The following is a 20,043-nucleotide window of genomic DNA, read 5'->3' as shown; positions in this document are numbered from 1 at the left end:
GATTGAGAGCTGCCCTGCCAGTGGAGAAGTGGGTGGCTATTGCAATCTGGAAGCTGGCAACTCCAGACAGCTAACGGTCGGTCGCAAACCAGTTTGGAGTGGGAAAGTCGACCGTTGGAATCGTGTTGATGCAAGTTTGCAAGGCCATTAATCGCATCCTACTCAGAAGAACCCTGACTCTGGGTAACGTGCATGAAATAGTGGATGGCTTTGCACAAATGGGGTTCCCTAACTGTGGAGGGGTGATAGATGGGACGCACATTCCTATTCTGGCACCACCCCACCTAGGATCCGAGTACATTAATCGGAAGGGGTATTTCTCTATGGTTCTCCAGGCGCTTGTGGATCACCGTGGGCGTTTCATTGACATTAACACAGGCTGGCCCGGAAAGGTGCATGACGCACGCATCTTTCGGAACACTTGGCTGTTCAGGAAGATGCAGGCCAGGACTTTTTTCCCAGAGTGGAAGATCATGGTAGGGGAAGTTGAAATGCCCATTGTGATCCTTGGAGATCCCGCTTACCCATTAATGCCGTGGCTCATGAAACCCTACACAGGGAGCCTTGACAGCAGCAAGGAACAGTTCAACTACAGGCTGAGCCGGTGCCGAATGACTGTGGAGTGTGCCTTTGGCTGTTTAAAGGGCCGCTGGCGATCTCTGTATGGGAAGCTGGACTTGGCCGAAAGCAGCATCCCCGCGGTTATATCCACTTGCTGTGCCCTCCATAATATTTGTGAAGGGAGGGGTGAAAGCTTCACTCAGGCATGGACCTCCGAGTTTCAACACCTGGAGGCTGAATTTGCACAGCCATAGAGCAGGGCTATTACAGGGGCCCAGTACGGGGCTGCAAGGATTAGGGATGCCTTGAGGGAGTAATTTGAGGCTGAAAACCAGCAGTGCTATCTGGTGCCCTGCACGGGAGTGAAGTGCAGTAGTTCCAATCTTTAGGAATCAGTGTCTGCTTAGCAGACGAGCAGACTTGCAGTGCCTGTTTATTTCCTGGGCTAAGGTGTCTTTTACTTTATGCAATAATAAAGAATGTTTTCAAAGCCAAAGAATCCATTTATTGAAAAGAAAAAAAAATTATTTATTGAAAAGAAACAAGGGGGTGGAGTGGGGAACAGTACAATCACAGATTCGTGTATGTCCTGTCTGGTGTGCTGTGCAGTGAGTGCTGCACTTCAGGGCAGCTATACTGGATGGTGATGGGAGTTGAGTGCAGAGGGTAAGGGTCATGGTCTTCTGGGTTGGGTGGTGAAGATACTGGTGTTGGAGGCAGCGGGTGGCGTGAAGAACACGGAAGTTGGGGAAAGTGGGTTGGAGGTGACAGTGGGGCACAACGGAAAGAGTTTTGGGACAAAGGCTGTAGGGCGGGTGGCATTGCGTTTTCGGTACTGTTCCTCTTTCTGCATGGCTACGAGCTCCTGGATAGCGTCTGCTTGGTGCTCCAGGATGCTGATGAGCCTATCAGTGCTTTGCTGCCGGTGCGCGGTGCTTTGCCGCCGGTGCACTGCATTTTCCTGGCGGATCCTGCTTTCTCTCTCCCTCCAGTTCTGTGCTTTCTCATTCTCTTTAATAGATTGCCGCATCACTTCTTGCAGCATGTCTTCTTTGCTTTTTCGCGGTCTCTTCCTGAGTCTTTGCAGTCTCTGAGCAGGCGATAAGAGGGACGGCTGAGGTCTCAAGGTTGATGCAGCTGTATAGGCAAAATGCAACATTTAACAGAGGCAGCATTGTTTATACCAGACAGAGTAATGATTCCCCCCGCACTTAAGGAGTAGAAAACACACAGGGTCTACACAATAGCATAATTTTTCCGTCGGAAACAGAGCACACATATCCCACGGGAGCCTCAAAATGGTGAGTAATGGGGACTGATTGTTTCAGGGCTGCACTGTCCTCTGGGTTTCTGTGCCTTGGGGAGAGCCAACAGCTTCAGGGGGCTCCTACACTGAACACTGTCCCAACATTTTCCACAGGAGTTCGTCCTGGACGATATCTTGCTGCTGAGGGTGACCTGGGAAGCAAGGGAGGGTCTCCTACTGCAATGAGGCTTCCGCCCTGGCCCATATGCAGCTTGCCTGTGTGCAGCAATGGTTCCCCCGCCCCTCGCAGCACAGTGGTGCGGACACGTTAAACTGGCTGGGACAAGGACCACGGCGGCTCTCCCTATAAATCTGCGCAAGCGCATTGCACACGTTCTCGATGAGACATTCGAGGAGATTACCGAGGCCGATTACCGTGATGTGATAAACCACATCAATGCACTATTCCGCATCTAGGCATGCATGCCTAACCCTCCTCTCCCAAAGAGCCCACACCGAAAAAATTCCTTCCCGAAAAAAAAAAAAACACTTACCGGGAACCTGCTCTTCTGTTTGTCCTCCACCAAGTACTGGCCGCTGCGACTGGCTACCTTCCTCCTGGCTCAAGAAGAGCTCCTGGTTTCATGGCTCCAGGGATTCCGGGGTATCTCCATCCGGCCCACCACCATCACTCCCGTTTTCCTCCTCCTCTTCCTCCTTCCCCCCCCCCCCCCCACCGGCTCTGAAGTGTTCATGGTGCTCAGAGTGGAGGTGGGGTTAACCCCAAGTATCACATCCAGCTCCTTGTAGAATCTGTAGGTTGCAGGGGGAGCACCCGAGCGGCCGTTTGCGTCGCGGGCTTTGCGGTTGGCACTCCGCAGCTCCTTGACTTTAATCCTGCACTGCAGGGCGTCCCGGTCATGGCCCCTTTCCATCATGTCCTTTGATACCTTCCCGAAGGTATCGTAATTCCTACGAATGGAGCACAGCTGGGACTGGACAGCTTCCTCCCCCCAAACACTGATGAGGTCCAGCAACTTGTCATTGCTCCATGCTGGGGCTCGCTTGGCGCATGGAGGCATGGTCACCTGGAAAGATTCGCTGATAGCACTCCACACCACGCCGGGCTGAGCAAACAGGAAGGGGATTTTTAAAATTCCCGGGGAATGTAAAGGGTCGGTCACATGGTTGGTTACCTGAGGCCAGGGCAGTAGAGTTTGAACTGATGACCAGAGTGGCTAGAACAGGCATTGTGGGATACTGCCAAATAATTCTGGAGGCCATTCACAGCGCATTGGGTGGCCACACTGGCGCCGCAGCGCTGCACTCGCTATTCCTCTCAGAGAGGTGGAGTACATGCAGCACTGCAACCAAGGAGATACAGCGCTACAAATGCCTTGCCAGTGTGGACGGGGAGTGAGTTGCAGCGCTGTAAAGCCGCCCCCAGCACTGTAACTCACTCCCCGTGGGGAATCTCGCTGCTAGTGCAGACTGGGCCATCTCTTCCACAGAAACACTGGCCCCACAGCAGGACTAAGCACTTAGACCTGATTGTCAGTGATTTCAGCTGCAGCGGTCACTTAACAGAACAAAAGACTATCTATGGAGCCTTATCAGCTCTGTCTTTAAACAGTGGAGAGGGACAGGTCCCCACTCTCTCTTGATGCCCTCAATCAGCACAGTCTAAGTACAGTTCTACTGCCCTTTACTCATACAATAAGAACAACAACATTTCATTCCTCCCCCCATCCCCCGCATTCAAGTGATTTGTAACCCAACCCCAGCCAAAGTCTATCACTTGGTTAACACAGCTCTGTTTGCTGGATACCTAGGTAGATTAGGTGTGAATGTAAATACAATCTGGTCCTGAAGCCTTTCCCCCCAGCCCCAGCTCATCACTAGCTGTCAGGGAGAGCTCATTTAGACTTTGCTTACAAATCATCATTTGAAATTATTAAGTTGGCCAATGTCACCGAAACGAATGCACTGACATAGTCATAAAAAACAACAGCTGTATAAGGAAGCTAGTCTATGTTCATACTTTTCAAATCTATTATACTTTTTCAGATACACGTATTTTATCATACACTGTATATGCTTTTAAAGTGTGTATTAATGTTTCAATTTCAATTCAAATTTCCAAACAGTCACTAAATTGGCATGTAATTAGTTCAAAAAACTGGGGAGAGGGGTGATGGGGAAATTCAGGGGGGGTGGGAGGGTGTACTGAAATCACTGCCCCCTGGTCTCTCCTCTATATGAGAGTGGTAGACTGTTCAGTCCATTGAGCAATGCAGTGCGGACCACATTCCAGGTGGCTTTAAAGATTCTTATTGTTGTCTAGATATTCAGAGATCAGGTGGTCAAGGTATAATTTCAAAGCAACAGGAACTAACCGGTGGCAGAGGAGAGGGAGAAGGAAAACAATACGTGTAAGACATCGGCTGTGTGTGTACTGAATGCTTCACCTCACTGCAGAACATTTCCTTGAGGTGCGTCCCATTGCTGCATCATTGGTTTAACCCCACACTCATTAGCCTTGACATTCTCTCTTGACAGTGTGCCCTCTGCATAATCTAAGGCTGTTCTTGGAAGATAAGGGCTTTGTGTACTGGTTATAAACAAAGAATCTGTGGTAGAAATTCACAAGGAGTGCAGTTAGCGAGAAGCATCTGTTATATTGAGAGAGCCTTATAATGAGTGAGATCTCTATTTATTTAAAGCCATTTGTTTCCTCCAAATTCCTACAGGGTGATAATACCTTTACTCCTCCCCCCTGCAGTCTTTGTGCTGAAAGCCTTTTGTCATCTTATTCTAAAGCAATATAAAAATAATTCAAGTGCTATTCTCCCCTCCCCCACCCCTCCCAGCCAACACTGAATACTTTTGGCTAAGACTTTCAAAAGTGACTAGTGATTCTGGAGGCATCAGTTTTCTGGGTGCTCAATTTAAGATACCTTAATATGGCCTGTTTAGCAAGGACAAGTGCTCAGCATTTTCTTAAATGCTCTCAGGCCCTTTTAAGGTGTTCCACAATTGCTTATCACCACCTAATGCATCCTAAAATCTTGGGGGGGACACCAAATTTCAGGGAGGGGGAATAAGTTTTATTTTTTTCATTTTAAAAAAAGAAAGAAAGAAAAGAAAAACAATTATTATGGGTTTCAGAGTAACAGCCGTGTTAATCTGTATCCGCAAAAAGAAGAACAGGAGTACTTGTGGCACCTTAGAGACTAACAAATTTATTAGAGCATAAGCTTTCGTGGACTACAGCCCACTTCTTCGGATGCATATAGAATGGAACATATATTGAGGAGATATATATACACACATACAGAGAGCATAAACAGGTGGGAGTTGTCTTACCAACTCTGAGAGGCCAATTAATTAAGAGAAAAAAAACTTTTGAAGTGATAATCAAGCTAGCCCAGTACAGACAGTTTGATAATAAGTGTGAGAGTACTTACAAGGGGAGATAGAGTCAATGTTTGTAATGGCTCAGCCATTCCCAGTCCTTATTCAAACCGGAGTTGATTGTGTCTAGTTTGCATATCAATTCTAGCTCAGCAGTCTCTCTTTGGAGTCTGTTTTTGAAGTTTTTCTGTTGTAATATAGCCACCCGCAGGTCTGTCACTGAATGACCAGACAGGTTAAAGTGTTCTCCCACTGGTTTTTGAGTATTTTGATTCCTGATGTCAGATTTGTGTCCATTAATTCTTTTGCGTAGAGACTGTCCGGTTTGGCCAATGTACATGGCAGAGGGGCATTGCTGGCACATGATGGCATATATCACATTGGTAGATGTGCAGGTGAATGAGCCCCTGATGGTATGGCTGATGTGATTAGGTCCTATGATGATGTCACTTGAATAGATATGTGGACAGAGTTGGCATCGGGGTTTGTTACAAGGATAGGTTCCTGGGTTAGTGGTTTTGTTCAGTGATGTGTGGTTGCTGGTGAGTATTTGCTTTAGGTTGGGGGGTTGTCTGTAAGCGAGGACAGGTCTGTCTCCCAAGATCTGTGAGAGTAAAGGATCATCTTTCAGGATAGGTTGTAGATCTCTGATGATGCGCTGGAGAGGTTTTAGTTGGGGGCTGAAGGTGACAGCTAGTGGTGTTCTGTTATTTTCTTTGTTGGGCCTGTCTTGTAGGAGGTGACTTCTGGGTACTCGTCTGGCTCTGTCAATCTGTTTTTTCACTTCAGCAGGTGGGTATTGTAGTTTTAAGAATGCTTGATAGAGATCTTGTAGGTGCTTGTCTCTATCCGAGGGATTGGAGCAAATGCGGTTATATCTTAGAGCTTGGCTGTAGACAATGGATCATGTGGTGTGTCCTGGATGGAAGCTGGAGGCATGTAGGTAAGTGTAGCGGTCAGTAGGTTTCCGGTATAGGGTGGTATTGATGTGACCATCGCTTATTAGCACAGTAGTGTCCAGGAAATGGACCACTTGTGTGGATTGATCTAGGCTGAGGTTGATGATGGGATGGAAATTATTGAAATCATGGTGAAATTCCTCAAGGGCTTCTTTTCCATGGGTCCAGATGATGAAGATGTCATCAATGTAGCGCAAGTAGAGTAGGGGCGTTAGGGGACGAGAGCTAAGGAAGCGTTGTTCTAAGTCAGCCATAAAAATGTTGGCATATTGTGGGGCCATGCGGGTACCCATAGCAGTGCCGCTGACTTGAAGGTATATATTGTCCCCAAATGTGAAATAGTTGTGGGTGAGGACAAAATCACAAAGTTCAGCCACCAGGTTAGCTGTGACATTATCAGGGATACTGTTCCTGATAGCTTGTAGTCCATCTTTGTGTGGAATATTGGTGTAGAGGGCTTCTACGTCCATAGTGGCCAGGATGGTGTTTTCTGGAAGATCACCGATGGATTGTAGTTTCCTCAGGAAGTCAGTGGTGTCTCGAAGATAGCTGGGAGTGCTGGTAGCGTAGGGTCTTAGGACAGAGTCTACATAACCAGACAAGCCTGATGTTAGGGTGCCAATGCCTGAGATGATGGGGCGTCCAGGATATCCAGGCTTATGGATCTTGGGTAGCAAATAGAATACCCCTGGTCGGGGTTCTAGGCATGTGTCTGTACGGATTTGTTCCTGTGCTTTGTCAGGGAGTTTTTTTAGCAGATGGTGTAGTTTCTTTAGGTAATCCTCAGTGGGATCAGAGGATAATGGCCTGTAGAATGTGGTGTTAGAGAGCTGTCTAGCAGCCTCCTGGTCATATTCCAATTTATTCATGATGACGACAGCACCTCCTTTGTCAGCCTTTTTGATTATGATGTCAGGGTTGTTTCTGAGGCTGTAGATGGCGTTGTGTTCAGCATGGCTGAGGTTATGTGGCAAGTGATGTTGCTTTTCCACAATTTCAGCCTTTGCACGTCGACGGAAGCAATCTATGTAGAAATCCAGTCTGTTGTTTCGACCGTCCGGAGGAGTCCATGCAGAATCCTTTTTTTTGTAGTGCTGGTAGGGAGGATTCTGTGGTTTAGTATGCTGTTCAGAGGTATGTTGGAAATATTCTTTGAGTCGGAGACGTCGAAAGTAGGATTCTAGGTCACCGCAGAACTGTATCATATTCATGGGTCTGGAGGGACAAAAGGAGAGGCCCCGAGATAGGACAGACTCTTCTGCTGGGCTAAGAGTATAGCTGGAAAGATTAACAATATTGCTGGGTGGGTTAAGGGAACTACTGTTGTGGCTGCTTGTGGCATGTAGCAGTTTAGATAGTTTAGTGTCCTTTTTCCTTTGTAGAGAGGCAAAGTTTGTCTTGTAAATGGCTTGTCTAGTTTTTGTAAAGTCTATCCATGAGGAAGTTTGTGTGGAAGGTTGGTTTCTTATGAGAGTATCCAGTTCTGAGAGCTCATTCTTAATCTTTCCCTGTTTGCTGTATAGGATGCTGATCAGGTGGTTTCGCAGTTTCTTTGAGAGTGTGTGACACAGTCTCTCAGCATAGTCTGTGTGATATGTAGATTGTAATGGATTTTTTACCTTTAGTCCTTTTGGTATGATGTCCATCTGCTTGCATTTGGAAAGGAAGATGATGTCTGTCTGTATCTGTACGAGTTTTTTCATGAGGTTGATGGATTTTTCTCTTAATTAATTGGCCTCTCAGAGTTGGTAAGACAACTCCCACCTGTTTATGCTCTCTGTATGTGTGTATATATATCTCCTCAATATATGTTCCATTCTATATGCATCTGAAGAAGTGGGCTGTAGTCCACGAAAGCTTATGCTCTAATAAATTTGTTAGTCTCTAAGGTGCCACAATTATTATGGGGTTATGCCCAAAATAGCTGAAATTAGAAAGCTTGCAATGGAAATAGTTCTAGTTACTATGATGGATTGGGAAAGGATTGGGTCATATTTAACAAAATTAGGATTATTTAGAAACTGCATGTTAAGGATGCTGTATGCACAGCTTGAAAGCATGCACCCTTCTAAACAAGCTGAGAGCCAGCAGTCTTTGTCTGACCTTTCTAAACCTCTGTCCCGCCCTCCAATCTTCACTACTTCCCATATTTTTCAGCATGTGATTGTTAAACCACACTTTCAGTTCAAATTTCCCAGGCTCTCAGGTTTTGCATCTTAGAATGCACTGGGGCTTCTCAAGTCAGAACATTTGAAAAGGATGATTGGGGACTGGGTTTCCACTTGGTGCCCTGTTTGGAGAGAATGCCCTGTGTGACTTGGAAGTAGAGGCAGTGTCTCGCTTCATTCAGCAATAACCTCAATGGATACGTAATGGAGCAGGGTTCACCGATTGGAACCAAATGTTCTCTGATTGCAAGTGGCCAAACTTTCGTGAGCCGCTTTGATGTGGGTCTTGCATAGGAGTTATGATGGGGAAATAATGGAGAGATATTTGGGGCTGCAGCAAGGATGTGGGGGACCCTTCGGTGAAGGAGTTAAAATAGAAACTAATCTTCGATTAAGCATGGTCTCTAGACCCCTAGGCTGTGTCAAAATCTTGCTGCTTCTTCCTACATCATCTCCCTAAGGTCTCATTCAGGCCCTCATCATCTCATCTCTTCCTCATTGCAGCTTCTTGTTCTCTAGCCCTGATGTCCACAACTTTACCCCTTCAAGTCCTCTCAAAATGTTGCTGCTAAGGCTGCATTCCTGCTTCATTGCTTTGACCCACCTCTTTGCTTCCCTGTACTGGTTTCCTCTTGCCAACTGCATCAAGCCCAGACTGCTTGTCATTACCTTTTTAGGTTCTTTATGAATTAGCCCCACCCTACCTTTCTGAATCAAAGATTCCAAGGCCAGAATGGAATATTACGATCATCTAGTCTGACCTCCTATGTAACACAGGCCATAGAACTTCCAGAAGCTAACACCTAGAGCAAATCTTTAGAAAAATATCCAATCTTGATTACAAATTGTCCTTGAAGGAGAATCCACCACAACCCTTGGTAACAAGATCAATTATTTTACTGTGACATTGATCTCTGCCTTTGCTCTGCCAACGTTCCTAGGCATCACCGTCTGCTAGCTTGCTCGTCTGCAGATACTACACTTTCTCCCAATCAGCCCCTCATGAATGGGAATGGTTTCCTGCAACGATCTACAAAACCGCCACCATGTTCCTCCTCAAATCCTTGAGTCACCTCTGATATGATGCCTACAAACCACAGTCACCTGACAATAGTTAGGCAGGAGAGGAGCTGAGACCTCCTGATTATTGCAAAGAAACTTGCTTGCTTTATTTTTACCTTGTCTTTCCCCCTTTCCCTCTCCCCTCCCTCTTTCTTTGTCTCCTCCACGTTGCTATCTTGTCATAATTTAAACTGAGCTTTTTGGAGTAGGAAACTGCACAACTGTACAGTGCTTAACACGATGGGGGCTTGATCCTTAGTTGGTGCTCCTAGTCTTTATTGCAATCAAACTAATACATTTATAATAAAGGAGTGGTGCTGTGTTTGTAGGGACAATGAGGCTTCCTTTTAAGGGACGAGGGGGCTTGTGGGACTTTTGAGAGGGTAGAGTAGAAGTTCGTGCCATCTTAGATGGTCCTTTCACTGCAAGTCTAGAAGGGCACCTGACACCCGCACCAGCAGGGCCTGAAAAAAGTGAGCCTTTAATGCTTTAAGGTCCATAAAGACCTCCATCTCTTTCTCTGCAAGGCAGAGTGTACAATAAAGAGAGAGGCTGGCAGAGGGTGTGAAGAGAAGAGAGTGTAAGAGACTGTTAGGAGGTGTGAAGGAGGAAATTGAAGAGGATGCAGGTGGGGAACAGGAAACAGGGGGATGAGAGAACATAGTGGGAAGGATGGAGCTCCCGAGGAAGAAACGAACTGAAAATATGGGGGAACAAAGATCTAAATACAGAAGGACAAGGAGATGGTGAGAAAAAGAGGGAATATGGGAAGAAGGGAGAAAGAGATTTAATGGAAAGAGGAGAGATTAAGAATGGGCAGAGAGGTGAAAGCCAGAATGAAGGGATAAAAATATATCCAAAATGATACCAAATAGGAGAAAGGGAGAGAACGAGCATGAAAAAATACCAGAAGGAAATAAAAGAAGCTTGAGAGAGAGAGGCAGGATCCAAAAAGAGCGACAAATACGGGAAAGAAAGGAGACAGGGTTGAGTGAAAAACATTATTGACATTTTGCAAATGACTAAACGTCAGAGGAAAATTTTGTCTGGGCCTAACAACAAACATTTTCAGAAGAAAAAAAATGCACCAAGAAACCTGTGTGCAGTAAAAAGGATGGGAAAACGAGTGTAGAAAAGAGAGAGACAGAAGAGCAGAAGCAACCAGCGACCTAGGGCCCAATCCTGCTCCCTCTGAAATAAGTGGAAGAATATCCATTGACTTCAATGGGAGCAGGTTGGGCCCAGAGTTTTTAATATCATGATTACACAGGATATTAGCCCAGACTAGTGTCCATAATGTTCATGTGCAATTATACTGTATATTTTTAAAACCATCCTAGAAATCTGCACATACAGCTCCACATAAGATTCTAATGCCTCCAGCCCTGTGTTGTAAAATCTATCTATGTTACTGCTCTCATTAGGACTGCCTCAGTTTCTTGCTGACTGATCCTGTAAACACTTAGTACCCGTGGCAGTGCTGACTACTGCGAATAGCTCCATTGACTTAACAGCACTGTATGCCTCAACTCCCACTGAAATCTATTGGAGCTGAGGGCGGCATCTCTCACAGGATTGAGAATACAGAGCTCCTTATATATTTTACACAGAGTATCCAAGAAGCAGCATTTTCCAGTAGGAAGGGCATAGTGCTTTTGAATTAATGAGTTTTGAATGAATGAGTTTTGAATGTTATTTCCTGCCAAACTGTTAAAATCCTTTCTCTTCTCTCTTTTTTTCTTCTCCCTCCCCTAGGGTGACCAGATGTCCCGATTTTATAAGGACAGTCCCGACTTTTGGGTCTTTTTCTTATATAGGCTCCTATTACCCCCCACCCCCTGTCCCGATTTTTCACATTTGCTGTCTGGTCACCCTACTGGCCTCCCCTCTTCTCCATCCAATAGCCCTGCTTCTTCCTAAAGAATGGGCGGGGTGCCTCTGAAAGCAAACAAAGCATAGGACAGGTTTGACAGGACCTTGCAAAAGAAAAATATTCTCTCTCCATCTGAGCAGTTCTGAATAATGATCTCTGTAGCACACTTGGTTCAGACTTCAAAGTCTTTGTACTGGAGGTTGTTTCAAAGGTGATTTGAAACACAGAATGACACAAGTGAAGGGGCTAGTAAGAAATGAAATACTGGTTCTGAACAGATTGCCCGTAGTACCTAAAGCTGTCCCGGGTTGCACTGCTTTTTAAAAATTACTAGAGAGATTTTTCTCTTTATCCCGCAGAATTAAAGTAATGACCGTAGACACTGCTGTTAGGATGGGGGAGGAGTGGGAGATGAATGCTTCCCTCAGTGCTGCTCTGCTGATCCACTGCAAGAATGGCCCCATCCCCCACAGCCACACAGACCACATCCTTCCCAATGAAAGACTACCTTGGCCAGCGGCACCTTCTGTTACTCCAGGCTTGGGCCCTCAAACAACCCAGCCGGGGCACTTCAGTACTGACTCTGCCATTCCGGCTCCCAGGCCTGAGCAGAAAGACTGCCTGTTATGCTGTGTTTGGGTGATGTGGAGAAGAGTGTACAGCAGACTAGACAGAAACCACCAAACTCATTTCTCCACTTCCCACCTGAGCCAAAATCACTCCCGAGGCATTGCAGGAGAGGGGCTGTTGTGGTTACATCTAGCAAGATGGGCCCCAAACCATAGTCTTTTACCCAATACTTTTCTCTTGGTTTTCTTCTTGCTTTCTCCTTTGCTTTCAGACGCACACAATTATACCAGTGCCCAGCCCCTGTGTTTGCAATAAGTCGCCAGGGAAACCCCTTGGCCTGTATGGCTTGGCTGCTGATAAGCCTTGTCGGTGGCTTGCATTATCCCCACCTATCTTACTCCATGAAGAAGCTTAATTAGCCTATGTCTACACTACAGACCTGACAGCCACACAGCTGTACCACTGCAGCTGTGCCACTGTAAGGTCTCCTGTGTAGCCGCTCTGTGCCGGCAGGATAGAGCTCGCCCATTGGCAGAATTAAACCGCCACCAATAAGTGGTGGTAGCTATGTCAGCGGGAAAGCATCTCCAACCACCATAGCCCTGTCCACACCAACGCTTTCCTCTGTGAAACTTATGTCGGTCAGGGGTGTTTTTTTTTTTTCCACACCCCTGACTGACAAAAGTTTTACTGTCAAAAGTGCTAGTGTAGACCTAGCCTTACTTCTTCCCTTAGCCTGAATGAAGGGTGGCTAGCAGATCCATCAGCTTCCATGAGATCTGTGATTGCCTTCAGAGCAATGACACACTTGATGGAAGCTGTTAACACCTTCCAGAATAACAACACCCCGCCCCGCCTCAGCTCTGCCCATTGTCTCCATGGACTTTAAAATGGTGACATTCTGAAAGATTTATCCTAGGCCTGGTCTACACTAGAAAATGAGGTTAGCATAACTACATCACTCAGGGGATGTGCAAAATCCACACCCTTGGGTGGTGTAGTTAAACTGAACTAAGTCCCTGTATACACAATGCTAGGTTGAGGGAGAAATTCTTCCACCTCTTGGGGAGGTGGATCATCTAGGCTAATGGGAGAACCCATCCCATCAGTATAGGTAGTGTCTAAAGAGGGCAAAATGTTCAGTCACCTTCCTGTTACTCCATTAATCAAATCATTGGGAACTATGTGGTCACAGCATGTCCTCTGGGAGACTGATTGTCTTAAATCAGAGTCCCTGACTTTTTCCATTCAGTGAGCTGATGTTACAACAAGAAAAACGTTGGGGATCCTCCCCCACTCATCTTGCCATTAAACCTGTGCATACTCCTCCCCTCCCCCGGTGGGAGGGGAGGAAGAGGTTAGACCCTCAGGATGAGAAGCTGTGTCTTAAGTTAATGGTAAAATAAGGAGCCTTTAACCAATAGGTGCAACCTTCAACAGCACTACATTCTCTGTTGGGAAATGGTGGCTGAGTTCATCACCTTCTTGTTGCAATGAAGCTGGATTCCCTCTTCTAGGGATGTGGGGTTTTCTCTCTTGAAACCGATAGGTCCCCACACAGCTTTCCCACACTGATGTGGGTGGCTCATTCCCTTCCCTAAGCAAGTTAGGTGCTCAGATTGGATGCCATGGTGAGGAGCATGAAATAAATACCTAGAGAGAAGCAAAAGGAATTTGAAAGCAGCTACTCAGGAACTATGGCACAGGTGGACGGAATTCAGACCTTGCTGGACAAATTAAAAGTCCATTACGTTTCTTTTTCCAAATGCTGTGAAATGTATTTTATTCAGATACCCATTTAAAAAGCCCTGAGACTGAAGCTGGAACTATACTGAGGAACAGCACACTTGAATAAAGCAGCACAGGTGAACTTTTCAAATCACCAGTTCAGGACATTCTGGAATCCAAGCTTGCAGATTTATCCAAGATAAGCAGGAACTGTTGAATTGTCTTTTATTTTCCCAACAGCTAGTGACACCTCATCTACCCTTTCCTCTGTTTGTATTGGCAATTTAACTGAGTGATGTCAAGCACACAAAGATTGAGAACACCTTGATCCTGCTGTTCCAACAACGCGCCAGTTTGGCTGGAGCCCTGGTGAGCGGTGACAGAAAACACACAAGGGCCACCCATAGACAGGGCTGTTGACAGCCACGAAGTTACAATATTTACCAAATCCTACCCATGGAAAATACAGGCCTCTTCAACTTCTGTACATTTCTGCTCCACAGCAAAGCCTCATAATGTCTGCTCTAAGATGATATTAAAAAAATCTATGGCTCGCCTCATGAGTCAAACAAAGAGCCTATTGATTCTGGAGGTGCAAGTTTAACTATGTGTTGACCCTTGCTGAAAGGAACAAGGGTCCATAGATAACATGGGTTTATTGTAGGAGTGCTTCTGTTGCGTTTTCAGACTCTGTGTGAACTTCACAGAGTCAGTGTGATACAGAGTAACAAGCAAGAAACAAAGGATCAGAGGCTGCCCCCACTGAAGTTTGAAGGGCATTTTGCTGTTGACTTCAATAGGAGTTGGATTGGATCCTGTCACGAACATCTGAGTTCTAACCTTCAGTCTGCTACAGGCCTCGAGTCGTACTAGAGCGCCCCAGAACACCATTCTGTCACTTTTCTGTGGCGCTGTAACAGCGTTCCGGCACTTACAGGAAGTACCAGAAGTGCATTCTGGAGGCACTTCTTCTTCTTCTTCTTCTTCTTCTTTTTTTGATGGCAGTGCATTCCGGCACTACTTGTTTTTAGGACTGGAGCACTGCTCTGCCAACTTGCTGTGTAGCCCTCACCTTTTTTTAAAAATGGACTCGGTTTGGGTGCCTCAATTTTTGGCTGCCCACCTGTAAACACCTCAACCTGGATTTTCAGATGTACTTAGCCCCAACTAGGTTTTGACTTCAGCGAGAGTTTTGGGTGTGCAGCACTCCTGCAAATCAGCCCGCAGGTATCTGATGCTGAGCATCCAAAATGACCGGCCTCTGATGAAAACCTAGTCCTGAACATCTCGGCATTGCGGTTTCGCCTGTTTGTAATATTGGGATAATGATACATTCCCCACAAGGACACGGGGAATATTAATGAGTAGAGTAATTAATTAGCAAGATGCTAAAAAATTCGAAATGCTATTTAATGTTGTAGCAAGAGTGTGTGTGTCAGGAGAGCCAAGTTCTATTCCTGGCTCTGCTGGCTAGGTGTGTGCCCAAAGGCAAGTCACCTCTCTGCCCATTTGTGAAATGGGGAAGATAACAGTAACCCTCCTGTCTTGCCGCGGTGTGGTGAATGTCAGTTAATGTATGTAAAGCCCTCAGCTGGAAGGTGCTACACACATGCAATAATCATCATTCGATTGTAAACCGAACAGCAGCTTGGATGCAAGTAACCAGGTTGCCTAATTGTTTATTATTAGTTATTATTGCAGCAGTCCCTAGAGTCCCCCATCAGGGATCAGGGCCCCATTGTACACCAAGTAAAACCAAGGCAGTCTCAGTTGCATGGAGAATGTACTACAGCTTCCAGGGTGATTATTACTGAAACCAGAAGTAATGAAAAGGCAGTGAATGGTGGGGTCATCAGGATGCTCTGAAGTAGGTGTGGGGTACAGGTCAAGTGGACAAGAAAGATTTGCTTAAAAGATACAAAGAGATCATGTGCGTAATTCAAAGCCATTAACGTCTTTGGGAGCCTCTCCATTGGGTTCAGTGGGCTTTGGATCAGACCCTTGACGTGTTGGCCCAGCAGTTAGAATGGTCGGCAGCGTAAGAGACCAGAATTTGATGCTAAATGTGAGACTAACTCTGCACAAAAGAGGACAAGAAAAACTGCAACGGTGCCATGCTCAACAGCCTGTGTGGGGAAAGGAAACACTCTCTCAGTGAGGAGCCCCCCCATTCTGTCGCTGGAGTGGCACTAAAGGATCACTGTACAGTTCCTTGGCTAGAAGTCTGGGGCTGGTGATTTAAAGGCCCAGGAGCTGGACCATGCCTACTTAGCTTTCAGCTTCTGGACATAAGACTTCTGGATATAAGGCCCTGAGGGTTAACAAAATCTGCATTGTCATAGCATTATGGCTAGAGCTGGGCAGGAAATGGAATTTCTGTCCTTGGGAAACTTTGCATTTCCCCCCAGAAATGTAGTGCCAGATTGGAATGAAAAGTTTTAAAATGTGACATTTCCCACTGAAAAGAAATGGTTGAAAAATTCAGTTTTAGAAAACCCAAAATGGAATTTTTGAACATTTCAAGCTGGCCAGGAAGCCAGGCAGCTGCGCAGCTCAGGGAGCCAGACAGCAACAGAGCTGGGTAGGCCCAGTTGCCCTTCCTCCTGCCAGGTGGTCAGCTCAGGGAGCTAGCCAGCCATTGAGCCAAGCTTTCCAAGTAGCTCAGGGAGCTGGAGAGCTGATTACTTAGGAATCCAACCAGCCCGCCCCCCCCCACCTACCTGCCAGGTGGACAGCTCAGGGAGCCAGACAGATTTTCATTGGGAACCAGTCTGGTTTTGTCTAAAGTTTCAGCCAAATTGACATATTCCTGAAGAACATTTTGATTTTGACGGATCAGCATTTTCTGTTGGGAAAATGTTCTGTCAGAACATAAGAACGGCCATACTGGGCAGACAAACGGTCCATCTAGCCCAGTGTCCTGTCTTCCAACAGTGGCCAGTGACAGGTGCCTCAGACGGAATGAACAGAACAGGTAATTAGCAATCCCCAATCATCCCCTATTACCCATTCCCAGCTTCTGGCAACAGAGGCTAGGGATAACATCCCTGCCCATCCTGGCTAATAGCCATTGATGGCCTATCCTCCATGAACTTATCTTGGTTTTTTTTGAACCCTGTTATAGTCTTGGCCTTTACAACATCCTTTGGCAAGGAGTTCCACAGGTTGACTGTGCGTGGTGTGAAAAAATACTTGGTTTTGTTTGTTTTAAACCTGCTGCCTATTAAGAACCTTTCCATTCAGCTCCAGTGATGTCCATGGGTGCTGTGTGCATGCACACACCACTGTCCCAGGTTCAGCAACTGTGAAAGTGACATTCAGTGGAAGAGAGAAGTAACAGAGAGCTGGTGTCTGCCCTGGCAGGGCTCAATGTGTATGTCCACACTGCAGCTGGGACCGTGCCTCCCAGCCCAGGTAGACAGAAGCGCTAGTTCTGCTCAAGCTAATATGCTAAAAATAGCAATGGATGTGATGGCATGGGCACACTGCCTGTATACAAGCACACCTGACCTTCTTGGTCTGTACGCAGGCAGCGAGTCCATGCCAGCACCCAGGCTGCAATGTCCACATAGCTATTTTTAGTGTGCTAGCTTGAGCAGCCCTAGCTCATGTCTCTCTGCCTAGGCTGAGAGCACGCTCCCACCGGCAGTGAAGACAAACCCTAAGAAGACAATGCTTGAGAGTGCTTCAGCTTCACTGCTGTTTTTGTTCCTTCGTGTACAGAGGGTCAGCACTTAGATCCTCAGAACATGGCTTAAGTGGGACCTCTATGTTGCATAGGCCTGCTGTTGATCCTCTGCACAGGGGTGAATTCCGCTCTTTAAATGGGCCCCAATTCAGCAAAGCGTAAAGTTAAAAGTTAAGCAAGGGCTTCAGTGCTTTGCTGAATCGGGGCCTATCTGAAGAGTGGAATTCATGCTTGTGCAGAGGGTGAATTCAAAAATCTGGTGAAGAGGGTGGAGGGAAGCAGAAGGGATCAGAGCAGAGAAAAACCTCAGGCTTTTCATTTCCCATGGATGGTGGGGAGGGTATAACGTTGTGTGGGGGGATCCTCAGTGAGAAAGAATCCCCCTAGGGAAGAAGAATAACTAAATGCAGTTTAGACAAATGGGTAAGATTGCTGCTAGCAATCACTTTTTAGCCTGGAATCACTAACCTGGACAATGCGGAAACTCAGGCCCAAGAGGCTGCCTGTTTGCCTCCAGGCACTGTGTGAGAAAGAAAGTGCATAGTTAATTGCTGTGATGACATCACATCCAGATGTTTTGAATACTTATGCGGATTCCTCCTTGTTTGTGATGTGGTTAGGTGTGCCGGCAGAGAGGTACAGAATGCTTTACCATGTATCAGAACAGAAAGGGCTATAAGCCAATGGCCTGCCACGGCCAGAGTGACCTCTGTGGCTGACAGGAACGTTGGGTTGGGTTGGAAGGGTGTGAAAATAGAGCATAGTATGGCAGAGGGGTGCTAAGGCTAGCTTCTTCTCTCCATTAGGCTGCTGGCAACATGATGGGGGGTGTTAGAAACCTCCCTGGTGCGCTAACCTGTAACCTCCCTCCATCAGGCTGGTGCAGATGCAGATGGAAGTGCAGTACTGGGGACTGTGGGACTCCTCTGCTGTCTACACCCATCAGGCTAGTGCAAATTCAGGAGGAAGCACAGTGTTGGGGATTGAGGAACACCTCCTGTGGGCTCCCCCAGGGATCTCACAAATATTAAATCTCAGGCAGAAACTGACCTACATCAGAACACTAGCTCTGAACCTCCTCAAACTTTGCGCAAGTTTGGCTCCAGCTGTGGGTCTGATCTGTGCACCTGAGGCCTATCTCCAAATCCTCTCAATATTCAGGGAAGGTAGGATCCAATCATTGTGCTTTGGGCCCATCAAAGCATGTCCTGTTAAGTGCACTGAGTTTGACTTCAACGGAGCTATACCAACTTACACCAGCTGAGGCTCTTGCCTGTTTTATTTGCAAGGTGCTTTGGGGAACAAGAAGATGTCTAGTCAAGGAATCACGGGCTGTTCTAGAACTACATTGTGTCATCCAGAATCCCCTTCTCAGGTGAGTGCACGCACTGGTAGCTTCTATAAAGCTCTTTCTCCTTGCGTCTTCATCTCCTGCATTGTATAGCTGGCTTCTGAGCACCCTTTTCCACCTCCACCAAGGCTGGGAGAACGGCATGCATCAGTGACGCTAGCTATCCCATTGTTGTTAGGGCTGCCTGCCTGCAGAGCATAGCCAGTTCTGTTGCTGCCCTGAAAGCCAATTTAAAGGTCACATCTGACTCTCTTTTGTTTCTGAAAACGAAGCACTTGGTTGCTGCATTTTTATAGATACATGCCTTGTTGTTTAGGTTACTTCTCTAGGGTCCTGAACTCTATTAAAATTGCTCCTGACATAGTGGCTTTGGCAGAGAGACAAAATATGCAGGTTGGCTAAGAGAGAGAAATGTGTGGGAGGGGAGAACGCCAGCCACCTATTGCAATAATCCTCTTGCCTAGCAAATTGTTTTCGTAAGGGAAGAAGGAGAATCTAAGGAAGGCAATTTGTTTTTGACACATGCCTGTGTTTTTCTGTGGGGCTTACTGAGCAGGAGACTGAAGCGTCTGAAGCTTTTTGCAAGCAAAGATCTGTATGTATAGACGTGGTGCAAAAATATAAGCAGAAAACAATTTTAAAAGAATGAATGAACATGGGATGTTTAAATGAGGGAATACAGCAGCTGGAGTATGGGACTGGGAGCCCTTGCTTGCATTCTTGGCTGAGTCTCTGAGTCAGAGTGTAATCTCAAGCAAGACAAATGTACAGCAATTTTCAAAGATCACGCACAACAGAGAATTGGAGTATTCAGTTTGGAATTTTCAGAATGGTGGGTTGGCTGGCCAGAAGTTCTGAAAATTTGGTCCCTACTCTGAATGCCCCAGCTGCATGGACGCTCTGAAATGGAGCCTTAGGCATTTCAAAATGCAGCTATTTCATTAGTTTATGGTACCAGATGTTGTGCTTACCTGTTGCCAAATGCAAAAATATACCTGTACTTCTCTTGGACCCCAATACTGATCAAGAGGCCAAGCAAGATTTATGCGGTGACTGCTAGGAAGAATACACATAGACACAGGAAATGAAAGTCATCAGAAATGTGTCTACCACTTGGATGACTATGGACAGCTTATCACATCATTCACACTATACCTGTGAAAGGGGACTGTTGGCCCCTTACTAAAACTCAGTGGGTTTTTTTTTGGTTGGGTAGCTCCCAGTATCAAAAGAAAGGGGAAGGGTCAATGGGAAATCAGGACCCTGATACTGACAGTCCCCAGGAACAATGGGAAGAGGCCATGTGAGCTGGAATTGCCTGGGTCAGACAGAATGGGGCGGAGCTAAGGAGAGAGCAGGGGCCCAAGCTGTGCTGGGAGCAGAACCACAGAAGCAGCCCGGAGAGCAGACCTGCACTGGGAGC

Source organism: Malaclemys terrapin, chromosome 1, assembly GCF_027887155.1.
Source record: "Malaclemys terrapin pileata isolate rMalTer1 chromosome 1, rMalTer1.hap1, whole genome shotgun sequence".
Classification (NCBI taxonomy): domain Eukaryota; kingdom Metazoa; phylum Chordata; order Testudines; family Emydidae; genus Malaclemys; species Malaclemys terrapin.
This window is presented reverse-complemented; position numbering follows the sequence as displayed.